Source organism: Mastigoproctus giganteus, chromosome 14 (genome assembly GCF_048544385.1).
Source record: "Mastigoproctus giganteus isolate SK-2022 chromosome 14, ASM4854438v1, whole genome shotgun sequence".
NCBI classification, from domain to species: domain Eukaryota; kingdom Metazoa; phylum Arthropoda; class Arachnida; order Uropygi; family Thelyphonidae; genus Mastigoproctus; species Mastigoproctus giganteus.
Window position 1 is genome coordinate 38,006,454 of NC_143588.1, and position 25,752 is coordinate 38,032,205.

Consider the following 25,752-nt stretch of genomic DNA (forward strand, 5'->3'; position numbering starts at 1 on the left):
TTGTGTTCTATTTAACGACACAATTATTATCCACGTATAATAACAGTCCAGATTTTTTATATCATACTGAACTTTTTCAGTAAATTATAATATTTTTTTAACATTCCATTAAAATTATAAACAGAACTGCTGTAGGTGCTGCATTGCCTCTCACATTACCTTAAAACTATTTACTGATACTTTCATAATTCTTCACACATATTTGTTTACTTATATACAAGCTTCTTATTCACCACAAAAGAAAGATCCTTTTTAGCTTTGCTAAAATTTGAAAGAGAAGCATTCTTGTTATTTTGTTCTTGTGTTTTTTTAAATATCGACAATTCATTAATACCGTTTGTTTTTATGGTTCCATGATTTTCCTGTAATTTTCCTTCATGAAAACCTGCAGTATACCCTTTGGCTTAAAACTTTACTGTGATTTCACAAGGTTACATTCAATATTTTAGCCCTCTCTCTCTCTCTCTCTCAGGGTAACTTAGGAAAATTTTTTTTTTTTTTTTGTTTTTTTTTTGGCTGGTGCAGCAAGCCCAGGCTTCCTTTGCACCATGTAGCTAATAATAATAACAATAATTTTCATTTTTATGAATTTGTGCAATTAATGCCTTTACCAATCATCCAGAACTTTTTATTCAGAAAAAACTACCTCTGAGTAATGTCATATCAGCAGTGTCATGCTATTTTCCCTCAATTTTTCTGCATTTCAGATCTAATTTTCTGCATGCCTTCTACCTTTGTTGCATCTGACAGGTGCCCGAACTTGTTTTTTATTCTGAATTTTTAGTTATTTATTTTTTTCTTAATGCTTAACTTAGCATTATTTGAGGCATATGATGCAAGAAAGCAAGTTTATAGAGCCTCAGCCAAAAAAAAAAAAAAAAAACCTTTCCATTTCACCCATCTGGTCACTACAAATGTTTTTCTAGTACAGCCTTAAATTTATTTAAGCTATCAACTTCCACACAACAGATGGAAGTCTGTTCCACCAATCAATTACTCCAGGTATGGCCTGACTATTGTCTTATACAAAGGTATAATCACCCCCTTGTCTCTGCTAGTATAATTCCTATATATCGTTGACAACTCCATGACTTGCTGTGGCAGAATGTCTGCACTGCTCTGAGAACTTCATATCCAACTGCACAATTACCCCCAGGTATTTTTTTATTCTCCACCTCCCTGAGTGCAGTACCACATATTTGGTACATTTCCCTTGGGTTGCTGCTTGCCATATACATTATTTTGCATTTGTCCATATTAAACTTGAGAGCCATGAACCGCTGCAAAGGGATGAGACTACACCCCACCTTGGAGACAACTGTTTTAAGTCTAGATAAGTGCTGGAGGCAAAACTGCGCATGTCCATGCAGCAACAATGAACACCAATCTAATGGTTGAATTGCGTACCTTGTGCCCTCGCACGCCTCACTGCATGCACAACTCTGTGTCTGTTAAAATAATTTTATCTCTAAAGTTTCCATTGTTAGAATTTGTTGACAAAGAGACATGTTCAGCCTTGAAATCTCCAAACTATTTAATTAAAGTTATATTTTACTGGATATATACGTTATTATTATTTCTTATAAGAAATCCTCTTGTTCTTATATAACTTGGCCATTATCTCTGAATAAAATAATGTTTCCTTCCACTTTCTTCGAAAGAAAGTTAGAACACAAAACGCCATAAATATAACAATTGCTACTTATGATATATTGACTTTGTTAACAGAACAAAAATCAAAACACGTAAATAGCAACGTAATTATTTCACACTATGGTAACATGTACAGAAGATACGTAACCTTCTTATGTCACATTTAATGGTCCATATCCCTCGCCTAAGAGATACAAGCTAAAGATTATAATGATTTATGCACCAACATCGAGCCATGATGATGAAAAGGTTGAAGAAATGTACACCGAAATTGAGAGTCTTCTAGATGAGCAAAAAACCCACTACACTATTATTATGGGAGACTTTAATGCTAAGGTTGGAAAAAGACAAAACAGCGCAGACAGGGGAACTATAGGAAATTTTGGAATTGGTGAAAGAAATGAAAGAGGTGAAAGACTTGTGGAATTTGCAGAATCTCAAAGACTGTCAGTAATGAACACTTTTTTTCAAGAAAAGGGTGAACAGAAAGTGGACATGGAAGAGTCCAAATGGATTAACTACTAATGAAATTGACTTCATCCCCACTAACAGAAAATATCTTGTGAATGATGTTACCGTCCTGAATAAGGTAAATGTTGGAAGTGATCACAGAATGGTAAGATGCACACTTGATATAGAGGTAAGAAAAGAAAGGAAAAAACTGACTCGAGTAAATAATACAAAGGTCTTTGAGATAACAGAAGAGGATAAAAATCAATATGTACTGGAACTTAAGAACAAGTATGAGCTTCTGCAGACTGCTGAGGACCAAGATATCGACGAGGAATATTACAACTTTTTGAAAGTCATAAAGCCCAAGAAACCTATAGGGAAAAAGAAATCCAAAGAAGAAAAAATTAGTCAAGAAACACTTGTCATGATGAACTGAAGATGGCAAATGAAAAGCAAGAAAAACACTGACAGGGATAAAATTGAGTACAGTCGGTCCTCGTATAACACGTGTTTACATTACATGAATTCGATCATACACAATTTATAAATAGGGGAACGTTATCTTATATAACACGAACCGAATTCGCATATGCACGATTCGCCTTTGTGTTTACAAGAAATGGCAGTCGAACGCGGAATCACCCCAACCGAACGCAACACGATAGGAATGAAGAAGATTCTGAAAATGTATTTATGTGTTTTATATCAGTGAAGGGGAAACACATTTCACCATAATAACGTAAAAACCCACACAATTCCAGCTATCGATAATTTGCAATTGCAGTTAGATCGAGTTTACGACCAGTTTATAACAGATTCCAGTAGCAGAAACACAACTGGAAATTGTTTTTATTGTTTTATGGTAGTAACCCCTAGAAATGTGCTTTAGTAAAATGTGAGGTGTTAATAGTGTATCTCGGCCTTTACGGTGTTGTTTATTCAGTTGCTACACGCGTGCAGCTTTGTTTATGTGTATTAAGCGTGCCTCCTCGTAATTGTGCTTTAAAAATGAGTAAAATACTAAAAGGTGTGAAAAGGAAGCGTCCTGGCGAAGACACTGCAGATTCAGAGAGAAAAAGAAAACAATATCGATAAACAGAGGCGGACTGAGTCAAAAATTCTTACCCGGGAAAATTTATAGTGGCTTCATACTATGGTTTATGGCCAAAATCACACCAGCCTACGGCCCACCGGGATTTTCCGGGTAAGGCTTATGGCCAGTCCGCCTCTGTCGATAGAGAAAAAATATGAAATTGTGAAACGCTTTGAGCGAAATGAAAGACCATGTGGTATTGCACGTGCTACAGACCTAAATGAGGCAACGCCGAGAATTACAAAGAATGCGGAGAAAATAAAAACAACTTTCATAGCTAGAACAACTCAAAGTATAATTAAAATCCGTTAGATTAAGACACAAGAATTGGAAGAGATGGAACGGCTGTCTTTTCTATATGTTTTTCGATTTTCTATCTGTTTGGATAGAAAATCAAACAAAAAAAGAGTTTGCTTACAATAGAAGCAAAAGCATTAGCAATATTTTATTACGTAATAGTCGTAATAAAATACGTAAGCATTTATTACGACTTACGTATTATAATTTTATTACGACTATTTTATTTAATATAATAAATTTTTTAGTATTAAAAAATACTAAAAATACTTTATTATAATACAGTAATACCCCGAAGTTACGCGATAGGTGGGTCCGACAAAAATCGCGTAAGTCGAATTCGCGTAAGTCGGGGTACAACTTTGCATATAAATACATATAAATTTTGCTTAATTGGGACCAAGGACTAACAAAAACACTAGTTTAGAAGAAAAATATTAATAAAATTGCAGTTCTTTATACATATTAATACAAAATATGTATTAAAAAAACAAATGACTTCGTTTAAAAAGTTATTTCGATGTCGATGGCTTCATAAAATCTAACAAATTCGTCTGACGACACAGCGCGTTCTTTTTTTCACGCAGAATTTCTTCGTAGCAAGCTAATAATTTTTTTATTCCTTGCTTTGTAGCTATAACGCGTTCTTCGTTGGAGTCTATGTTTTCTAAAATTTTTAAGCCCTTTACAATTGAGCCCTTTTCAATTTTCAACCTGTCAAGTTTGCAATTGTCATGTGCTTTTCGCCGTTGCTTCATTTAGGCCTGTAGCACGTGCAATATCATATGGTCTTTCATTTCGCTCAAAGCGTTTCACAATTTCATATTTTTTCTCTATCGACAGAGGCGGACTGGCCATAAGCCTTACCGGGGAAACCCCGGTGGGCCAGTGTGATTTTGGCCATAAACCATAGTGTGAGGCCACTATAAATTTTTCCGGGTAAGAATTTTTGATCCAGTCCGCCTCTGTTTATCGATAATTGCTTTTCTTTTTCTCTCTGAATCTGCAGTGTCTTCACCAGGACGTTTCCTTTTCACACCTTTTAATTAAGTATTTTACTCATTTTTAGGGAATAAAGCACAATTACAAAACGAGGAGGCACGCTTGATACGCATAAACAAAGCTGCGCGCATGTAGCAACTGAATAAACAACACCATAAAGGCAGAGATACACTATTAACACCTCACATTTCTAGGGGTTACTACCATAAAACAATAAAAATCCAGTTGCGTTTCTGCTAGTGAAATCTGTTATAAACTGGTAGTAAACTCGATCTATTGCATTTGCGATTATACCGATAGCTGGAATTGTGTTGGTTTTTACGTTATTATGGTGAAATGTGTTTCCCCTTCACTGATATAAAAAACATAAAAGCAGCAAAGTTGAATTTTGTTCATCTTTCGCTCTCAATCTCCGCCGTTGCACCGTATATCGATAACATATGAAAAACGACCTTGAAGATAGTGGGCGGCAGCGTTGCCAAACGAAAAAATCAAGAACCGCGTAACTCCGAGTTCGCGTAAGTCGGGGTAGCGTAAGTCGGGGTATTACTGTATAATAAATAATAAAAAAATATTTTTTATTATTTATTATATTATAATAAAAAAATATATTATTTTTTATTACGTATTTTAATCGTTATAAAATACGTAAGTATTTTATAACAATTAAAATTACCCGATTATTTATTGTGTTTGGTAATGTTTTGGTTCCAAATGTGTGTTCAATCTTGGGTGGTCGGCACCTAACCCCACTTTTCCCATAGGGCCTGTTGTTTATATTGCACGATTTTGCATTGCACAAGGGTTTCTAGGAACACAACTATCGTGCTATACGAGGACAGACTGTATACTGAGTTATGCAAAGCCATTAGAAAGAGACTCAGAGAGGACATAAGATTTAACACAAGAAAAGTAGAAAAAGCATTAAGGGAAAACAAGGGATTTAAATTAGCAACCATGAGCAGTAATACAGAATGACAAATGATACTGAAAAATAGCGATGGTGTACTTATAAACAGCAGAGAAGGCATAATTCAAATAGCAGAAGACTACTATAGAGAATTATACAAGGAGCAGGGGAATGATGCCAGCACTGGGGAAGATGGATTGCAAAGTAGCAACACATACGACATACCCAATATTCTTCCTGATGAGGTAGAACATGCATTGAAGAAAATGAAGAATCAGAAAGCCCCGGGGGAAGATGAAGTTACTGTAGAGTTGTTAAAATTGGGAGGAAGAGACATAACACAAAAACTGGCAAGGCTCTTCACAAAGTGCATTAGAAAAGGTGTGACGCCTAAGCAGTGCAATAATGCAATCATAGTTTTGCTGCATAAGAAAGGAGATAAATCAGAAATTGGAAATTATAGACCAATTAGCTTGTTATCCCACATCTACAAGTTGTTCACAATTGTCATTACTAACAGATTAGAAAGAATACTTGATGAGAATCAACCGAAAGAGCAAGCTGGCTTTAGGACAGGATTCTCAACTATGGATCACCTTCATGTAATATCACAGCTAATGGAGAAAGCAAATGAATATAAAACACCATTATGCCTGGCATTTGTGGATTATGAAAAGGCATTTGACTCCATACAGCATAAGGCACTGTTTCGGGCACTGGAAAGACAAGGCATAGATACTCCATATATTATGATTTTGAAGAAAATATATGAGAGTGCTACCTCCTTTATTAGACTAGACAAAGACAGTAGGAAATTTAAAATCGAGAAAGGAGTTCGACAAGGAGACACAATATCTCTGAAGCTGTTTACTGCTGCCCTTGAGGAAGCTTTCAGAAGATTAGACTGGTCGCAGAAAGGAGTCAATGTGAACGGAGAGTACCTAAACCATTTACGATTTGCAGATGACATTGTGGTTACAAGCCACGATCCCAAAGAATTAGAGGAAAATCTTAATCAGTTATGCACAGCTAGTAAGGATTTTGGACTAAAGATGAATATGGCTAAAACAAAAGTAATAATGAACAAGTATGCCACAGAAAGGGAAATTGAAGGAACAGTGATTGAAAAGGTGGAGTCATATACTTATCTGGGACAAGTTATTAGCTGTAATAATGATAAATGGCTGGAAGTCAAGAGAAGAATAAATTTTGAATGGATAGCATTCAGGAAATATAGTCACATACTGAAGAGCAGTATCCCAGCTTGTCTGAAACGTAAAATAATGAACCAATGTATACTCCCCGCCATGACTTACGGAAGTGAAACTTGGGCACTCACCAAAAGAATGGAAGAGAAGCTGAGAACCACACAGCGAAGAATGGAATGAATCATATTGGGAATCAGACTGTTAGATAAGAAGAGAAACACATGGATTAGGCAGCAAACTCAAGTAACATTCTTACCAAAACTAAAGAACTAAAATGGTCTTGGGTAGGACACATAGCTCGAAGACATGATGACAGATGGACTAAGAAAATAACAGAATGGTATCCAAGAGGAGCTAGAAGAAAACCTGGAAGACAAAGGCGGAAATGGATAGATGAAATTCATGAGTTTGTGGGTAGTAAATGGATGGCCAGTGCTCAAAACAGAAGGAACTGGAAAGTTGCTGGAGAGGCCTTCATCCTGCAGTGGATTGAAAATGGCTGATGATGATGATGATCACGATCCCTCGCCTTATGCTTGTTAATAGTGTTAATGAAAACTGTGAAATTAAAAATAACATGCTCTGAGTGCTCTGACAGTATAAGACACATCTTGATTTTAGGACTAATTATGGGTTAAAAAAATGCATCTTGTACACCAGAAAATACAGTATGTGTTTTTAATGAAACAAGGTCTGCTACTTGAGTTATAATTACTCATTTTCTGTTAGCAGATGTATTTTCGTTAACTTTCTGTATAAATCATTGATTTATCTGGTTGGTAATTTAATGATGGTGATTTTTCCAACTGTTGGGGTTCGCACACTTCTAGTGATAGAATATATGGAATTTAACTGATCTAGTTGGTAAATGGTGCTGTGCATTCAAAGAAGTACAAGTAAATTCCTTATTATATAGTGTTATACAATTCCTTATTAGTTGATAACTGTGAGAATGAACATTTGCTCTTTTTAATTATAATATGCACTGAGTGAACACTGAAATTATGACCACCTACCTAATACTTCGTAGGTCCTCCTTTTGCCCTCAGTATAGCAGCTTTCTGTGGAATTGATTCGACAAGATGTTGGAAGCGTTCGGGAGATATGGGACAACCAAGCTGTGTGTAATGCGGTCAGCAATGCAGGTATGGAGGTGATTGGTGTATCCAGACGTGTGATATGCCTTACCATAGTGTACTACAAGTGCTCTTTTGGATAGATATCGGGGAAGTTTGGAGCCAATCAATATGCTGGAAGTCAGAACTGTGTTCCTTAAACGATTCCTGCACTACAAGTACCCGATGGCTCAGTGCATTGTCATCTTGGAAGATGTCATTGCCATTTGGGAAAAAGTGTAATATATTGGGATGTACTCAGTCAGCAGGCAGTTAACGATAGCGGAGACCACTGATATGTTGTTTCACATGCAACAGGGGTCGAAGTTCCTGCCAGTGAAACATTGCCCACACCATACAACCGCCACCACCAGTCTGCACTTTTGATACCATGTACACGACCATCCACGGTGTTGAGTAAATAACGTGACTCATCCGACCAGCACACGTTCTTCCAGTCCTCTAACGTCCAATTTGCATGCTCTTCCACTGGGCGAGTCTTTTATGCCGATGAACCTTGGTTGGGAGAGGATGCCATAGTGGTTGTCTGCTGGTATAGCCCATACGTGTGTGCATGCGACACATGGTCATGTCAGATATTGTTCTGGGTTGGCCCAAGTTGTATTTGGTAGTCAACTCTTCAACGTGCTGTGCCAGTTCGCCTGTACGAGTCATTGGACACCGCACTCACCTCTAACATCAACCTTTCACCGACCTTTGGAGTTTTGCTGTCGGGTTGTTGTTTGACCCTTTTGACACCAGTCCTGGTACACTAACTACGGCGGCTCTCGAATACCCCACCTGTTCAGCTGTTTGGGAAATTGAGGCACCAGCTCGTCAAGCATCCACAATCTGTCCTTTTTAAAAGACTGATAAATGCTTCCTTTTACCCATCCAGCTTAGAATTTTACTACCTACTGAACCACTAACACCTTATCTATGCTGTGTAGGTCGACTAACTTCACACTGTCATGTGCTGAACGGGTTGCATTCAGTTTTCATAGGGGTGGTCATAATTCAGTGATCACTCAGTGTAGTTGATATCAGTGCTTAAAATGCATTTGCATTATGGATAGAAATAAATCTAGAAAGGAACAAAACATTTGATACAGATTAAAATTATTCTTAGAAAAATTGGGTAAGTCATTAATAACTCCCTTTATATTGCCAAAAAAAAATAATGCCACACAATCAATATGCATATTTCCTTAGTGAACAAAATTAAAAAAACATGATAAATAAATAAAATAATATTCTCTTACTGGTACTAGCACAAGAAGTAACAAATGAGAAAGATTTAAATTTTCCCCCTGAAAATGTGATAATAAAATAATATAACAATAATGGTATTTATGTAAAGATCATGTTATAAATTATTACACTGATTGTACGAAATAGCATAATATGACTGGTCAATTTTATATTTTGGTTTTGCAAATTAGCATTTATTTATGATACGACAGGCAGTCCACATAGTAAGATTGGCAAAAGGGCAACTGTATGAGGAAAGACTTTAGTTATTCAGGCTACAGAGCTTTGCAACCAGACCTTAGAGGAGGCCTGATTTAGGTTTATAAGACTCTGCAGGGATTAGCAAAATGAATGAAGGCAACATTTACACTGTTATAAAGAATTCCTGAACTTGGGACCATAAATTCAAATAACAGGAGAAGAGGTTTATACTAGATTGTTGGAAGCTTTCGTTTAGCTAGCGAGTCATCGATTACTGGAACAAGTTTCCTCTGAAGTTAATTGAGGCCTAAAGGTTGATGAAATTCAGAAGTTAACTGGATAGATATGTACATGAGGAAAGAAGCAAGTATTTTATATTTTTTATATATAGCCATTCCCCGGCTTATGTAAGTGTTGCATTCCATGAAACTCTACGTAAGTCGGAATTTTCCTAAATGCTTATGCAGCACTTGCAGTTATGCTTGCTGAATTTGATTGAAGCAAAAAAGAAATGTTCGAAGAACATGTAACTAGAATTATTTATTCAATTTTTTATCTCATGCTCAGGAAAGATTACAAAAATGTACAAAATTATTAAATTCCAAAAAGAGAGAGGAGACAGGCATAAAGTCAGCAAGTTTTATCTTTCGAGCATCATTGTCAGAATTAACTCTTGCTGATCAACACGCCGCTGTGGAAGTTGAGGACTGTGGAGATTTAGAAGGGGTTATTTTTAACACGTGACAAAATTTCTCTGCTGCTGCAGAATCGGCACTGGCGACTTCATCGCATACTTTAATTTTTCGGAAACCAACACGATGCTTAAGCTTATTAAACCTCCTGTTGCTTGCCAGGAACTTGGCTTAGGGGTTCACTGTACTTATCCTTAATATCTTCGTAAATACTTGCTTTTGTTTGCATGGCCATTGGATTCAGGGGCACTTGCTTCTGAATTGATTTTCCAGCCATATTATTAATAATTTTTCCATCTTTGATATAGTACCTGAATGCTGTTTTGTGATCACTGTTGATCTTAAATGTGTTGATCCTTTAACATGTTCTTTTCTACAAGTACTGTCCCTTAAAATAATATTCACTGCTGAAGCAATGAGACCTAATTCCGTGCAATAAATGACAAACTTTGTCCTGCTTCGTACATCTTAATTAATCCACTGCCAGCACTTATACTTTCCGTTGGTCCCTTTCCATTGTAATAAGTAAATAGAAATGAAGAGAAGATTCTGAAAATTTATTTATATGTTTTATATGATAGAAGATTTCAGTTAACTGAGACTCATTTCACAATAATACCGTAATGTAAAAACCCACAGAATTTCAGTTATCAATATTATCGCAAATGCAATAAGATCGAGTTTACTACCTATTTTTAATAACAGAAAAGCCCAATAAATCGGAAAGTGCAAATTGTTTTTATTTTTTTATGGTAGTGAAATCTGTTTTAGAAAAATATCAAAAAGGCATTCAAAATTGATTTTCATCTTTTTGTAGTGATTCCAGTACTTGTTGTATTTACGCCTCAGTTTTACATAAAAAAATTATTTTATTTTAAAACGTTTTTTACCTTTTATTTTCAAAAAAAATATTAATTCTTGCTGAAAATTGCGCAAACCTCGATTGCCGTGGTGACATTGAGTTCATTGATCCTTCGCTTGACTACTGCCAGAACTCAATTGTAACAGCACTATGAACTGTAACAGGGAAGTGCATATGCATCCCATTATGGAGTCTGTCATTCTGCATTGCAGTTTTGAGCGCCAGCGTTCATCACATGAGCATAATTTTGCATTGACACCAGAAATGTGATCCATGATCATGCTCAGTCAACTTTTATTTTACTTTACCTAACGAATATATATATATATATATATACATACACAGCACACCATTCGCGAAGCACCTCCGTAGGCAGGTGGTCAGGAGCAGCAGTGCTTAGCACACGCTTCTTCATGAGATCGGGGTTAGTGCCCGTGACCACCAAATACGGAGGATGTGGAAAGGTCAGTTAATGACCACCGCATATCCTAGGAGCAATATGGCCTTAGTTGCTAATGCTCCTAAAAAAACCCCCAAATAATAACAAATAAATAAAATAATAGCACCATTCGCTATCTTTCTGAAGAAGGGACACTTCCGTACAAAACTACCATTATATTTTTATCATTTTGTATTTTATATTCATTTATTTTTACCTGTATTTTAATCTTTTTATCCTGTACCATACCACTTGTAACTTATATTTTATTTATGTTTTATTTTATTTATTTTAATAAAGTTATTTTAATTTAGTTTTTCAATCGTTAACAGAAAGAATACAGAGTGACTTGCAACTTGAAGCCCAAGGCCTGTTTTCTAATGTTTGTCTAATGTATGCCCCTTATGTGTATGGTGTAACTATCAGTTTGCAGAAATTGATGTCAGAAACCCAAAGTAGACAACATTTTCGTTTCGCACACTGTCGTAAAGCTCATTGTTTTATTCCCAGAGGATTTGGATTTAAAGAGCCCTTTCCCTGTGACCATATGAAGCGAGCCTGTTTAATTTTGCCTTGAGAACCTTGGGAATTTGGATCAGCAGTGTACAGCAACAATTGAAGAGAGTTAGCATTACCAAATCTAGGTGCATGCCAGAATTAAGAGGTTTGGTTTCTTTTTCTACTCTTTCTGCTTTTATTCAGGTTTTATGTTCTCCAACCATACATGAGACAGAAGTGTACCGTATACGTCAGCAAGATAAATTTAATAGCTTACTGCAGGAGGCATATACCATCAGGAGCACACACAGATTGCACATGAAAGATTTTTTCTGAATCAAAGAAGTAAACAATTGTCTGGAGAAAAAGTGATTTTTTAACTTTTGGCTTGAAGTTCGCTATTTTTCCGCTGAAGCCTCCCATCATGCAGTTAGCCCTGAGAGTGGAAGCAGCACTGGATCGACTACCCAAAGCAGCTGCAAACGAAATTCGTTTTTTAACCTCTGTCTTACAATATATCCGACCTACTACCATCAACCTTAGGTATTGTCAAGGGGAAGCCCTTATATCGTTATGCAAAGATGACACTATTGTTGTTTTACCTGTCAATAAGGGCTGGTGTACCGTTATTATGAATAAATCTGAGTATTTATGCAAGATCCTCTCTCTTTTACAGGATTGAGAGGTGTATGAATCTGAACAAGATGCCCCTATTAAGATTTTTTGAGAAGTTATAGTCCAAACTCAACGAGTTAGTATATAGCTGGTTTCTATCTCATAAGACTTTAAGAGTGTTCATTGAAGGCTTCATGCGACAGGTTGTCAACTCTCACAATTCTCTGGACTTCCAAAGATCCACAAGCCCAATATTCTTCTACAACCTTTGTTTCCTGCTGTTAATACACCCACACATGAGCTCTCTTGATACATTGCAAATTATTAGCACCCCTTGTAGGGAGAACTAATTATACTGTCTAGCAGTGTACAGTTTTTACATGCTATTAACGATTTTATTATTTTGGATAGCTAGGTCATTGTTTCCTTCAATGTGGTCTCCCTGTTCACTTTTGTCTCTGTACCACAGGCTATTTCCTGTGCAAGGCAACTTTTGGATGGGGATACTACCTTGAAGGACAGGACCTTGATGATGTTTGTACAGCCCTCAACATGTGTTTGACTGGCAACATGATCATGTTCAACGTCTCTGTTCTGCCAAATTCAGGTCACAGCTATGGATTCTCCCATTAGTTCCATTGTAACCAACATTGCCATGGAGGAACTAGAGAATTGGATATTTTCGAATTTCCCATTACTCTCTAGTACTGGTATGTTGATGATACATTTGCTATTGTCCTTCAGGGATCAGAAACTCAACTGTTTCATTATCTCAATTCCATGTCACCTTTTATCCATTTTACAATCTAACTGAAAGCAAATAATAACCTTTCTTTTTGCATGTTTTAGTCGAACGCTTGGTTCAGGTTTTACAACTTCTGTATTTAGGCAGCCTATGTGAGCCTATGTCAATTAAGCAGTATGTTGTGTACCTTGTTTTCCTGCACTTAGACACATTCAAGCTCCATAGACGACAGGCAATTAGAGGTTTCCAAAATAGGAACAGAGCTTTCCAACTATGGTTATCCACCTCATGTTCTGGATAGATTGGAACTATAAGTTTGTTACATGACCAAGTCCCCCCCCACACTATAATGATTTTAACTGTCTACACTCCTACTATCATATCATATCGGAACATTTTATCAGGATTTTATGTACAACTTTCTGGTAGGAAGTTAAGTTGCCTTATTTCCAAGGTGAAAACTTCCATCCCGTCTTCATTACGAAGCAGTTTTGTGTATCTCATTACCGGTCCAGAATGTTGGGAATGTTATATAGGTGAAACTGCTAGTTGATTGAAAGATCATGTCTCGGAAAATGAGGGGGCCCTCTGAACCACTAACTTTGAGTGTGCCGCTGTTGCTGAACATTATTGAGTTGAGTAAAACAACTTTGATCCCCGTTGTGACATTGAGAACTTCGCCCATTCGCGTGACTACCAGCAGTGCTCGTGGCTTGAGTCACGAGCACATAGTCACTGCACATAGTCAATTGTAATTGCACTATGAACCATAATAGTGGAGTGCATATGCACCCCGTTATGGAGTGTACCATTCTACAGTGTGATGAGTGCTGCCGTTCGCCACGTGAGGCTAATTTTGCATTAACGACACCAGACGTGATCCACGATCACTCACATTTAACTTTTACTTTACCTTACCTAACGTGTGTGTGTGTGTGTGTGTGTGTGTGTGCGTGCGTGCGCGTGTGCGTGTGTGTGCGCGCGCGCAGTGGATTCCGGATATTTGGGCCTCCGGTTAATCTGGGCAGCCGTTTATATTTCGGGCAAATCTTAAAAAACAGAAATCAATCGAGAAAATAGCCAGGGTTTACTTCGCTTAATTCGGACAGCATGCTGTTTAATCGGGGCAGGAGACCACAGCACTGGAGATTATCTGACGGTACCACGTAGTTCCGTCGAAAATCTGGAGGTCACAACCATAAAACAATAAAAACAATTAGCAGTCACCCGTTTATTTTCTATTAGTGAAATTTATCATAAACGGACAGTAAACTCGATCTTACTGAATTTGCGATAATATCGACTGCTGCAATTCTGTGGGTTATTATGGTGAAATGTGTTTACACTTCAATGAAATCTTCAATCATATAAAAAAATTTATTTTCAGATCTTCTCTTCATTCCTATTTTTAAAGCTTTGTAACTCGTTACTCCATTCTCACTTGTATGTATTGTGTTACTTGCAATTTGTGTGCTTATTATTGATTGCTTATCTTTTTACTGTTTTAAATTTTAACCTCCACCCACAAATGTCAGTGAACAGAAATCTCAACTAGTTCATATGTACATATTACAGTACGTATTAATTATTCCAATTATCACATATATTCTTCCAATTTTCACGTATCATTTAATTTTTTAATTGGTATATTGGTATAATAATAGCCTCTGGATAATATTCCCCCTATTTTCGCTAATTAGAATCGCTGTTTAATAGAATTAAAATTCAATTCACAAACGTGATCACAATGACCGGCACTTACTACACATCGTATAGTGAATGGTACTTTACTATGGTGAGTTCATCGTAACTTTATTTGATTGTACAGTGAACTAATTGTAAAGGGGAAGGGTACATTGTATTTTTAACTATTTACGTGAAACTTCAGATAATTGGGGCAGCCGCTTAATCGGGCCAAAATGCACTAGTCCCGATGCGTCCCAAATAACTGGAATGGACTGTATATATTGGAATTATATCAAATGACATTTAGATTTAAAAATTAAATGGTGTAAATATTGGCTCTAGTTTTAATGCTATTGTCTGTGGACAATTAGACATTATACGTGCATGGGTTGTATATGTACTTAACTTATTTATACATTATTATTTTTAAATTATGGTACTACTTGGGAGCATCAGGTTTGTAGTGACCCCAACCAACCCGCTAGTTATATGTAAATCTAGCCCTGGTATGGATAGCCTTATATATAAAAATATAAGATACATATAAAAACAACAAAATTAATGAAATATTTCTCCAACTTTCTTTATATATAAGGATTTTTTTATAAGTCCTTATAAAGAGTCCTTTATATATAAGGACTCCAACTTTTTTATATATAAGGCTATCCATACCAGGGCTAGATTTATATATAACTAGTGGGTCGGTTGGGGTCACTACAAACCTGATGCTCCCACGTAGTACCATAATTTAAAAATAATAATGTATAAATAAGTTAAGTGTATATATGTACAGCCAACCGTTCACTGTCTAGCTGAAGGAGGGACACCTTGGTCCAAAAGCTACTATTATATTTTTATCTTCTTGTATTTTCTATTCATTTATTTTTATTTGCATTTTAATGTTTTTATCCTATACCATACCAGTTTTAACTTATATTTTATGTATATTTTATTTTATTTATTTTAATAAAGTTATTTTAAGTTAGTTTTTCTTTGGTTAACAGAAAGAATACAGAGTGATATGTAACCAAAGCCCAAGGCCTGTTTTCTAATAAAATAGAAACATCAGTCTCATATTTTCTTCCATCTATTAGTTTAAATGACAGTTAAGAGTGCAAACTTTCAAACATATGCATGTATATCTATTCCTATTTTTTATGTATTTAAATATTATTAAAATTAAAAAAAAATATATATATATATATTCAATCTCGTTTCTTCTTTTTCAGTTCTTTCAAATTTGGTACTTTTTACAGTATCAGATTTTGTGTTACTATCTTTGCTATTTGAAAACAATAATACAATAATAAAAGCAATTATTGAACTATGAGAGAATCAAAATAAAGAACCAGAAAATATAAACATGCAGCATTGATACTTCTCTGGTACCAAGCCATTCTTCAAGCAGAAAAGCACATAGTTGCAGAGATGGTGTTACATCATCAGAGAGGTTCTTACACATAATTTCTGTATGAAAAACATAAGAAAAAGTCACTTCAGAAATTATTGCAGTAAACGTTTGACAGTATTTAGTAAGGTAGAAAAAAATTACAGATTTTTAATAATTTAAACATGATAATTTTATTTTCATTGGCCAAAAGTCAGATGATCTGTTGTCACCATTACCACTAGGTTCCAGCACCCTCATGGACTGAGGAGTTAAGCTGAGTTTAGCTCTTCCAACTGAAATTATTTACATTTATACACATTTTTCTGATGACTAATAACTAACATGTAGTTCTAGTGGTTATTATAAAATGTGTAACCATTGAATTTCTTAGAAACACATGTCATTAAATAAATTCACAGCAAATGACTGCAGATTATGTCATAGCAAGTACTGTAATGGCAGTTTTAAATGCATGCCTAGTATAGTATCGGTGAGAGTATCAATGACTGTGCTTAAAAGAAAAAATACACATTGATTAATGAATTATTTTGATTATGAACCTCAATTATGCCCACTACTAATAATAACATAGTTTGTGGAGTTCTTGGCCCCTGCAAAGAAATTTGATTGAGATGTTTAAGGCCTTGAATGGATTAAGTAAGCCAAACTTTGATGACATTCTTTAGCTTGCTGAGACTATACACGAGTGTACATACATTCAGATTGAGGAAGGATGGTTGCAGGATAAATGTATGGAATTTTGCCTTAAATCAGCATATGGTTGATTGTTGGAACATCCATCTGTTGAGATGGGTAGGTTTTTTTTTTTTTTTTTTGGTTTTTTTCCCCCCCACCTAATTTTCTGTAAGCTTGCTTTGGTGCACATTATTCAATATTATTATTAGTCATATTCTGCAAGGAAGCCTGAGGCTTAACTTGCACCAGCCAAAAAAAATTTCTGAGTTACCGAGAGAGAGAGAGAGAGAGAGAGAGAGAGAGAGAGAGAGAGAGAGAGAGAGAGAGAGAGAGAGAGAGAGAGAGAGAAGTAGAAAGGAATCACCAAGAGAGAGAATGATGATGATATCCAGAAATTTCATCCTTTTTTTTTTTTTTTTTTTTTTTGTATAGGCATTTAGGACAAGTCTGATCATTAAGCGTGTTCAATTGCTTTCTTAATATACCCAATTTGTAAAAGGTTTTTTTTTTTTGTAAAATATGCTAGATTTTATAGCTTTTTCTTTTGAAAATATTAACATAATATTAGTATGGAAAATGGAAGATTAATACATAATATTATTAGTTTACTGTCATATAAAGGAAAAATTTTATATTTTCTTTTTAAAAACGAAAGCCTCTTTTATGTTATCATTATTTTTAGTGTCTCTTTTTAATTTTCTCTACTGAAATATTGTGTTTACATTTAATAAAGGAAATCATACATTATTGTGTTTGTTTTTCACGTTTTCTCTTCATATCAGTGGGTCGTGGTTACCCATAAAATATTAATGTATCTCATACGAAAAGATTATAGTTAGGTTAATCTCGTTTCTCACTTTCCCACCCTTTTATTTATTCCATTTCCTGTTTAAAATTCAGAATACCACTTGAGCTTTTGAAAGTGATTTTCAAAGTGATTATTATTCATGGGTTTTTATGGTTCTGTTCATGATTATATTAAGCACAGTTCAGTACTTAATGATGCATTGTCACATTGTTAATGTGACAATGCAGTTAAGACAGATTTTATAAGAATATACTGGTATTTATATATGGATAGTGTGTCTAATAAAATCAATATTTTGTATACTTTAATTGATTATGCAGTGTAAATATGATTGTGCATGTTGAATGTTTATGATATCTGTGTTGTTTGAATATTTGGATTTCATTTTCCAATCTGGATAATTTAAGCCTTTCCATGATAACCAGCTTTTATCTTTGTATGCCTAATGAACAAAGATTTTAAAAATATTAAAGAATTGCTAATGATAGTTTGCTCCTATGCACAAAGCACAGCCACCTTCAAGAATTAAAGCGACCGTGACTTTGGTATGCACACTGTGTATGACATCACCCACCAAAGCTTATGACTATGTATTAATGATCTCTGATAGAGGGAAAATGTCTTTATTGAGTGAAATGTATTTATTGAATATGAATTTTTCTTATTCTTCGTTCATTTTACTTACAAAATCAAAATTCACTAAATAAGAAAAATAATACATTGTTTTTATTGGACATTAGCATTAGCATTAGTAGAGACATACGGTGCAAGAAAGCAAGCTTATGCTGCAATAGCAAAAAAAAAAAAAAAAAAAAACCCTCCCATTTCACCCCTCCATTTGTTCCAAATGCCTGTCCAGCTCAGCCTTAAATTTATTTAGGCTATCAACTTCCACAACAAAAGATGGAAGTCTGTTCCACCAATCAACTACCCGCTGGCTAAATGCAAATTTCCGCACATCTATTCTACAACTGCCTTTCCTCAATTTGAAACTGTGCTCCCTCAGGTTCTTAATCTAAGCAAGAGGAAGAATCCCATCAGAATTGAGCCTGCTCAACCCATTCAAGGTCTTATACACCTCAATCAAATCATCTCGCAGGTGCCTACTCTCCAGGCGCTGCAATTTGTAGAATTTAAGCCTTTCTTGGTAAGAGCCCCCTTTTGTTCCCCTCACCAATCTTGCTGCCCTTCTTTGTACTCATTCTAGCAACTCTACATCCTTCCTAAAATGAGGCCTCCTGACCTGTACATGGTACTCTAGGTATGGCCTGACCATTGCCTTGTATAATAAGATAACCACCTCCCTGTTCCTGCTAGAAAAATTTGTATATATCATCGACAAGACTCCATAACCTGCCCTGGAAGCCTGTCTGTACTGCTCAACGAACTTCATATTCGACTGCACAATTACCCCCAGGTCTTTTTCATTTTCCACTTTCCTGAGTGTAGTATCACACAGTTGGTACATTTCTCTTTGGTTATTTTTTTTTATTATTTTTTTTTTTTATGAGAACCCCAAACACGAGAGGTATTATAACCTATAGTACTTGGTACCGTGCTTGGGTTGGAGGTTGAGAAGACGAAAGAAGATATTTGTTGATATTGGACTTGAACTTCTGTAGATTGTAATTTTCAGGAAATACGTATGAAGGAAGGTTCTTCCAGAAAACGGCAGTTGAATGAATAAATAGGAAGATGAAAAGTTGGTTCTGTGGGTTTGAAGTTGGACAGTAAATGGATGTTGGCTGGTGGTGGCAGGTGTTCGGACTGTTTTGAAAGAGAAAGCGGGAATTATAGAAGCCAATTCAGAAGAACAGTGCCCATGGAAGTATCTGTAGAAGAGGCATGCAGCAGAAACAGTGCGTCTATGAGAAAGCGAGTGGAGAGACTCTGTTAGAGATGAATCATTAATTAACCTAACTGCCCTCTTCTGAATGGAATCAAGAAGCCTGAGAGAGGTTTTGGGGGCACCACCCCAGATGTGGGAACAATATTCCATGGCAGGGCGGATTTGCGATTTATACAGAGTGAGCAGCTGTTTGGGAGAAAAGTAATGCCGAGAGCGAAAGAGAAAACCAAGTTTTTTAGATGCAGAGGAAGCAATATTTGTAATGTGCTTGTGCCAAGAGAGATTAGAAGTCAGGGTAATCCCCAAAAGAGATATATCATTTTGCCTAGAAATCGGAGTGTCACTAAAGATAAGCATAGGAGCAGAAGAATCCTTTTTGCGAGATATAAGACAAGATTGAGTTTTAGAAGGGATGAAATCAACTAAGTTGTCTTTGCCCCACTGGAGAATTACCTGAAGATCGGCATTTAAGGAATTGGCAGCAGATTTTCGAGAACTTGAAGCTGATTGAGCTGGACAAGGTTTCTCAAAATGGAAAGTTGAATGCAATGTGCTATCATCGGCAAAACTATGGATAGGATTTCCAGTCAATGGGAGAAGGTCATTGATATACAAGAGGAAAAGAGTGGGGGAAAGAACTGAACCTTGGCGACACCGGCATTAGTGGAGAAGTTAGAAGACAGAGAGCCATCTACCATCACCCTCAGTGAGCGATCAGAGAGAAAACTGGATAACCAATTACTAAAAACAGTTGGTAAACCATAAGATGGAAGCTTGTTTAGAAGACCTTTATGCCAAACACGATCAAAAGCCTTTAAGATGTCAAGAGCAACTACTTGTGTTTCACCGAACCTTTCCATTGAATTAGTCCATAAATGGGTAACATAAGCCAGAATATCACCAGTGGATCGACATTGACGGAATCCATACTGGCGATCGTTGATCAGATGGAAGGTTTCTAGGTAGTTTAAGAGTTGGCGGTTAATTGATCTCTCCATTATTAGAAAGAGTAGAAGTAATTGCAATGGGACGATAATTGCATGGGAGGGATTTGTCACCCTTTTTAGGAACTGGCTGGATATGAGCAAATTTCCAAGCAGAAGGAAACACACCTTTGGAATAAGAAAGTGAAAAAAGGCGGCAAAGAATAGGAGTAAGTTCAGGTGCACAGGTTTTGAGAACAAGTGGAGAAATACCTTCAGGACCTGGAGCTTTCTTAGCATCAAGATTCATCAAAATCCTTCTGATATCCTTTTGACGGAAGACCACAGGAGGCATTGAATGGAGCGTGTTAGGAATGGTGGGAGGTGTTTTACCAAGATCATTAATACATGAGCTCGAAGAAAAATGGGATGCTAGCAGGTCAGCTTTATCCTTGGCTGAAGTGACAACAGAACCATCTGGTTTGGACAGAGGTGGGAGCAGAGATGGGCAAAAGTTGCGGCCAATAGCTTTGGCAAGAGACCAGAATGCTCGGCTACCATTAGGGCAAGAAGCAAGTTTTCTACTCTTAGCCTGTTCAAACTCTAGTTTGGACTGATTAATAACTGCTTTACAATTGTTGCGAGCTTTGGTGTAGGCAGAAAATGAAACTGAAGAATTAGAAACAAGCCAATTACGATATGCAACGTTCTTCTCTTGGACAGCCTTAGCACATTTATTGGACCACCAAGGTTTAGATAAAGGACGAGATTTCAAAGTGGAGTGTGGGATAAAGGATTCCATTCCTGCAAGAATAATTTCACTGACACGATCTGAGCAAACGTTGACATCAGAAGTTTTGAAACAGTAATCAGACCAAGGAAAAGAAGAAAAGAAGTCACGCAGGTCATCCCATTTTGCATTCTTGTAATGCCAAACAATACGAGGTTGGGAATAGCCATGAGATAAAGGTTCCATTGGAGAAGAGACAATCACCAAGTTGTGATCTGAAGTGCCTAAAGGAGCTCTCACTTCAACCTTGTACTTAGAAGGGTTGTTTGTGAGAAAAAGATCAAGCGTATTGGCTGTATGATTAGGATTGTCCGGTATTCTTGTAGGTAAATGAACAATCTGTGCTAGGTCATTAGTAATTGCAAAAGCCTCAGCATCTCGACCTGCGGGGTCAGTGTGACTAGAAAACGGAAGCCAGCTGGAGTTGTGAACATTAAAATCACCAAGGAAAATTACCTCACTGTTAGGAAAGTTGGACTGGAGAAAGTCAAGTTGCAAAGAGAGGAAGTCAAAGAGCTCCAAGTGATTAGTGCAGTTGGGAGAACGGTAGAGACAACAGATGAATTTTACACAATGAGGTAGAGAGATTTTAAGCCAGAGAAGATCAAAGAGAGGAGATTCCAAATTGCCAAGTATCTGACAAGGAATATCAGAACGGACATATGCACAAGTACCACCTTTGAGGCGAAAGGAGTCATACAGCAAATAATTTGGACATCTGAGATGAGCAGTAGTTGAATCAACTGATAACTGAGATTCAGTCAGAAAAAGTACATGGGGTTTGGAAGACTGCAAGTGGAAATGGACATCGTTGAGATTAGAATTGAGACCACGTATATTTGTGAAATGAATTAGGAAGTCCTTGGGAGGTTTAGATATTTTCGCAGATAAGCTTGCTCTATTATTTTGACAATTCATGGTGTATTCAATAGTAAGAAAAAGTGGGTGGGACATGATGTATGAAGTAATGAAATTTTTGGATATGGCGTACATGTGGCAAGAATATACCCAGATCCTTGACATAACGTGGCCTCGACAATGCTCCCCGCATACACACTACTCGGACTCCCTCCAGTCACTATCTGGCAGAGTAGAGGTAGCAAGATTATACACTAGCTGATCCGGAAGCTTCCTAGAGAGTTACCAATAGGTTCAGTCCGGTGTACTAACTAGCGGCTGGCCTCCGAACACCGTTTTAGAGCTGTACCCTCGAAATGTAAGGAATATTGGATCTCGTCACGACATTCATCATAACCTCAAAAATCATCAATCATACTGCATGATGGAAGAGATAGGGAAGGGTTGACTGGAACTTAGCTCTAGAGACTAAATATGGGTTCCACCACTTCAAGCCTCCAATATGCAAAGTGGTGGTATTTCACCGGTTGATGAGAGTCATCTACCACCTAGTACTGCCTGGTAACATAGAGGGGCGGCGTTTCTCCATGTGGTGTGGGCGCCACACCTCGACCCCTGCTTACGTTCGTTCACACCTGGGTGGTCACCCACCATGTACTTGTGCATGAAGGTTATACCCAGGATTACTAACAGTCCCACCATCGTGAAGGTGCAAGCAGAGGATTTGGTTGTCATAGACCGTCCGGACTTCGCCGAAATTGGGTCCACTTTGACTTGAGTGTCACCCGAATATCAGTTCCATCAGCGTTTTAGACTCCCAGGCAGCAAGAACAGCTTGTCTGGCATATCTGAGAGAATGTCTTTGACAACCTCAAGGACCAATTGCTACCCATATGCAGTATTTTGCATTTGTCAATGTTAAAGTTCAGTTGCCACTTCTCACCTCATTTCCCCAACTTATCTAGATCCAGTTGGAGTAGCATACTGTCTTTACTGTCGTTAATAACCATGCCATCCTGTGTATCCTCTGCAAACTTGGACATTAAACCTGATATATCTTCATCAATATCATTGATAAATATACAAAACAATAATGGGCACAACACCGAACCCTGAAGAACTCCATTAATAACAATTGGCCAAGAAGAGCAGTGTCCATTGATTACCACTCTCTGTCATCTCCCACTCAACCATCCCTTTGGTTGAGGGTGATTATGGGTGATTTCAATTTGCCTCTAATTGATTGGAGTAAATGGGAAGGAAACTCGACATGGGGAACAAAATTTTTAAATCAACTAGATGACTGTTATTTGTATCAACATGTCAGGGAAAGTACTAGAGAAAAGAAAATCCTAGACCTCATCATCACACATGAATCAGATGACATAACAGGGCTGACAGTAGAGGAACCAGTAGCAGGAAGTGATCACAGAGTTCTACGGTGGATGATGACGAGAGAGATAGCAGAAGTAAAAGGCAAAGGAATGGGTTTTAATATCAGAAAAGGAAATTACGATGCCTTAAGGTACTACATGGCCTCTGTTAACTGGGTAGATATTGCGCAGAGAATGAATACATTTGAACTGTGGTACACTTTTAAAACATTAATCACAGATGCCTTGAATGCGTATATGCCATTAAAAAAATACTCCACGAGAAGGGTTCCAAGTTGGATGAATAGAAGTTGCCACATTACTTGATCAGAAAAAGGTGGCATGGAAAGGTTACAGAGCAATAAAAAGTACTGAAGCCTATAACAGCTACAAGGTGATGTATAATAGAGCCACAGAAAAGGTTTGACAGGCAAAGGCAGTTTATGAGAAATCACTAGCAAACAGAGCAAAGAGGGGGGGATAAAGAATTCTTCACATATATAAATGCCAAGAAGAGCAGGACAAACCAGATCGGACCTTTACGTAAGGGAAAGGGGATAGTAATAAATACACCAGCTGCCGTTGCAGATGAACTCATCAGTTATTTTGCATCAATATTTACAAATGAAATGCCTTTTTGTGGCAATGGGAAATTGTGGGAGCGAAGTTAAAAAATATGTAATTAATGATATTGAAATTTCGCAAGATTATTTAATGAAAAAACTTTCGAGCCTACAGACCAGTAAGGCTCCTGAAGTTGATGGAATATACCCTATAATCTTAAGAGAGGCGGCAAGCGAGTGCATTGAACCATTGAGGCTAATTATGCGAGCATCACTAGACTCTGGGGAGATTCCCTTGGATTTGAAAAGTGCAAATGTATCTCCCATACATAAGGGTGGCTCTAAAAGTGAAGTTGGAAATTATCGACCTGTCAGTCTGACTTCAGTAGTAGGGAAAATCATGGAGGCAATGATAAAGGGTAGAATTCAGGATCATTTGGATCGAATTGAAATTCTCAAGGATACTGAGCATGGTTTTGTAAAGGGAAAATCATGTTTAACAAATCTGGTTCGCTATTTCAAAAGGGTCATTCACTAGCTGGATTTAGGGAATAATTTCGACATTGTTTATTTAGATTTCAGCAAAGCTTTTGACTCAGTCCCACATGAGCTGTTGCTTTATAAGCTGGTACAGGTTGGAATCACTGGGAAAATCCTTAGATGGATAGAAGGATGGCTTCAGGACAGGAGGCAGAGGGTTGTGATAAATGGCTATTCCTCAGATTGGGTTGATGTAAGAAGTGGGGTTCCCCAAGGATCAGTATTAGGACCACTGTTGTTTTTAATTTTCATAAACAACATTGATGAAGGGATAGAGGGCGGCATGTCTAAATTTGCAGATGTTAAAATTGGTAGAGTAGTTAATGATCACTGTCAAGCTGAGCTTCTTCAGAGAGACCTAGATAGACTTCAGGAATGGTCAGAAAAATGGCAGCCGTGCTTTAATCCAACAGAGTGTAAGGTATTACACCTGGGAAACAGTAATCCCAAAAAAACTTATTCACTTGGTGGAATTCAACTAAACCCAGTACTGGAGGAAAGGGACTTGGGTGTTACGATACGGTCAGACATGAAATTCTCTGAGCATTGTAAACAGGTTGCAAGGAAGGCCCATGGTGTCCTATCGATGATCTATCAAACTTTTGCAAGTAGAGATAGGGATGTGATAATCCCATTATATAAGGCTTATGTTAGACCACACTTGGAATACTGTGTTCAAGTATGGAGACCGCACCTAAAGAAAGACATCGAGCTTCTTGAAACGGTGCAAAGACGGGTAACTCGCCTGGTGAGTTCGGCAAAAGGGCGTCCTTATGAAGAAAGACTTCGAATATGTGGGTTGCAGAGTTTGGAAACTAGACACCTTAGAGGAGATTTGATTGAGATGTTTAAGGCTCTGAGAGGCATGAGTAAAATGAATGAGGACAAAATTTTCAAGATTATAAATGATGCTAGAACTAGGGGACATAAATTCAAGTTACGGGGGGAAAATGTTTAGATTGGACTGCAGGAAGTTTTATTTTAGTCAGCGAGTTATAATTTACTGGAATGAGTTGCCTTCATGGGTGGTAGAGGCCGACAGTTTGGGGAAATTCGGAGGTCATCTGGATAGTACTTTTGAGTAAGGGAAGCGCATAGGATGATGGTATTTTTTTTATTTTTATTAATTATTATTATTTAGTTATTTATTTTATTTTATTATTATTTATTTATTTATTATTATTTTTTTTAATCATTGTTTTGTTCGGATTTTTTTTTTGGCTGGTGCAGCATAAGCCATAG

General features: G+C 36.9%; 1 protein-coding gene across 9 annotated transcripts in view; it reads left to right on the forward strand.

The window, feature by feature from the left end:
- Positions 1-25,752, forward strand: part of LOC150075069 (paired amphipathic helix protein Sin3a-like) — a 718,000-nt gene that overhangs the window by 380,158 nt on the left and 312,090 nt on the right. The gene's annotated exons all lie outside the window — the stretch shown is intronic.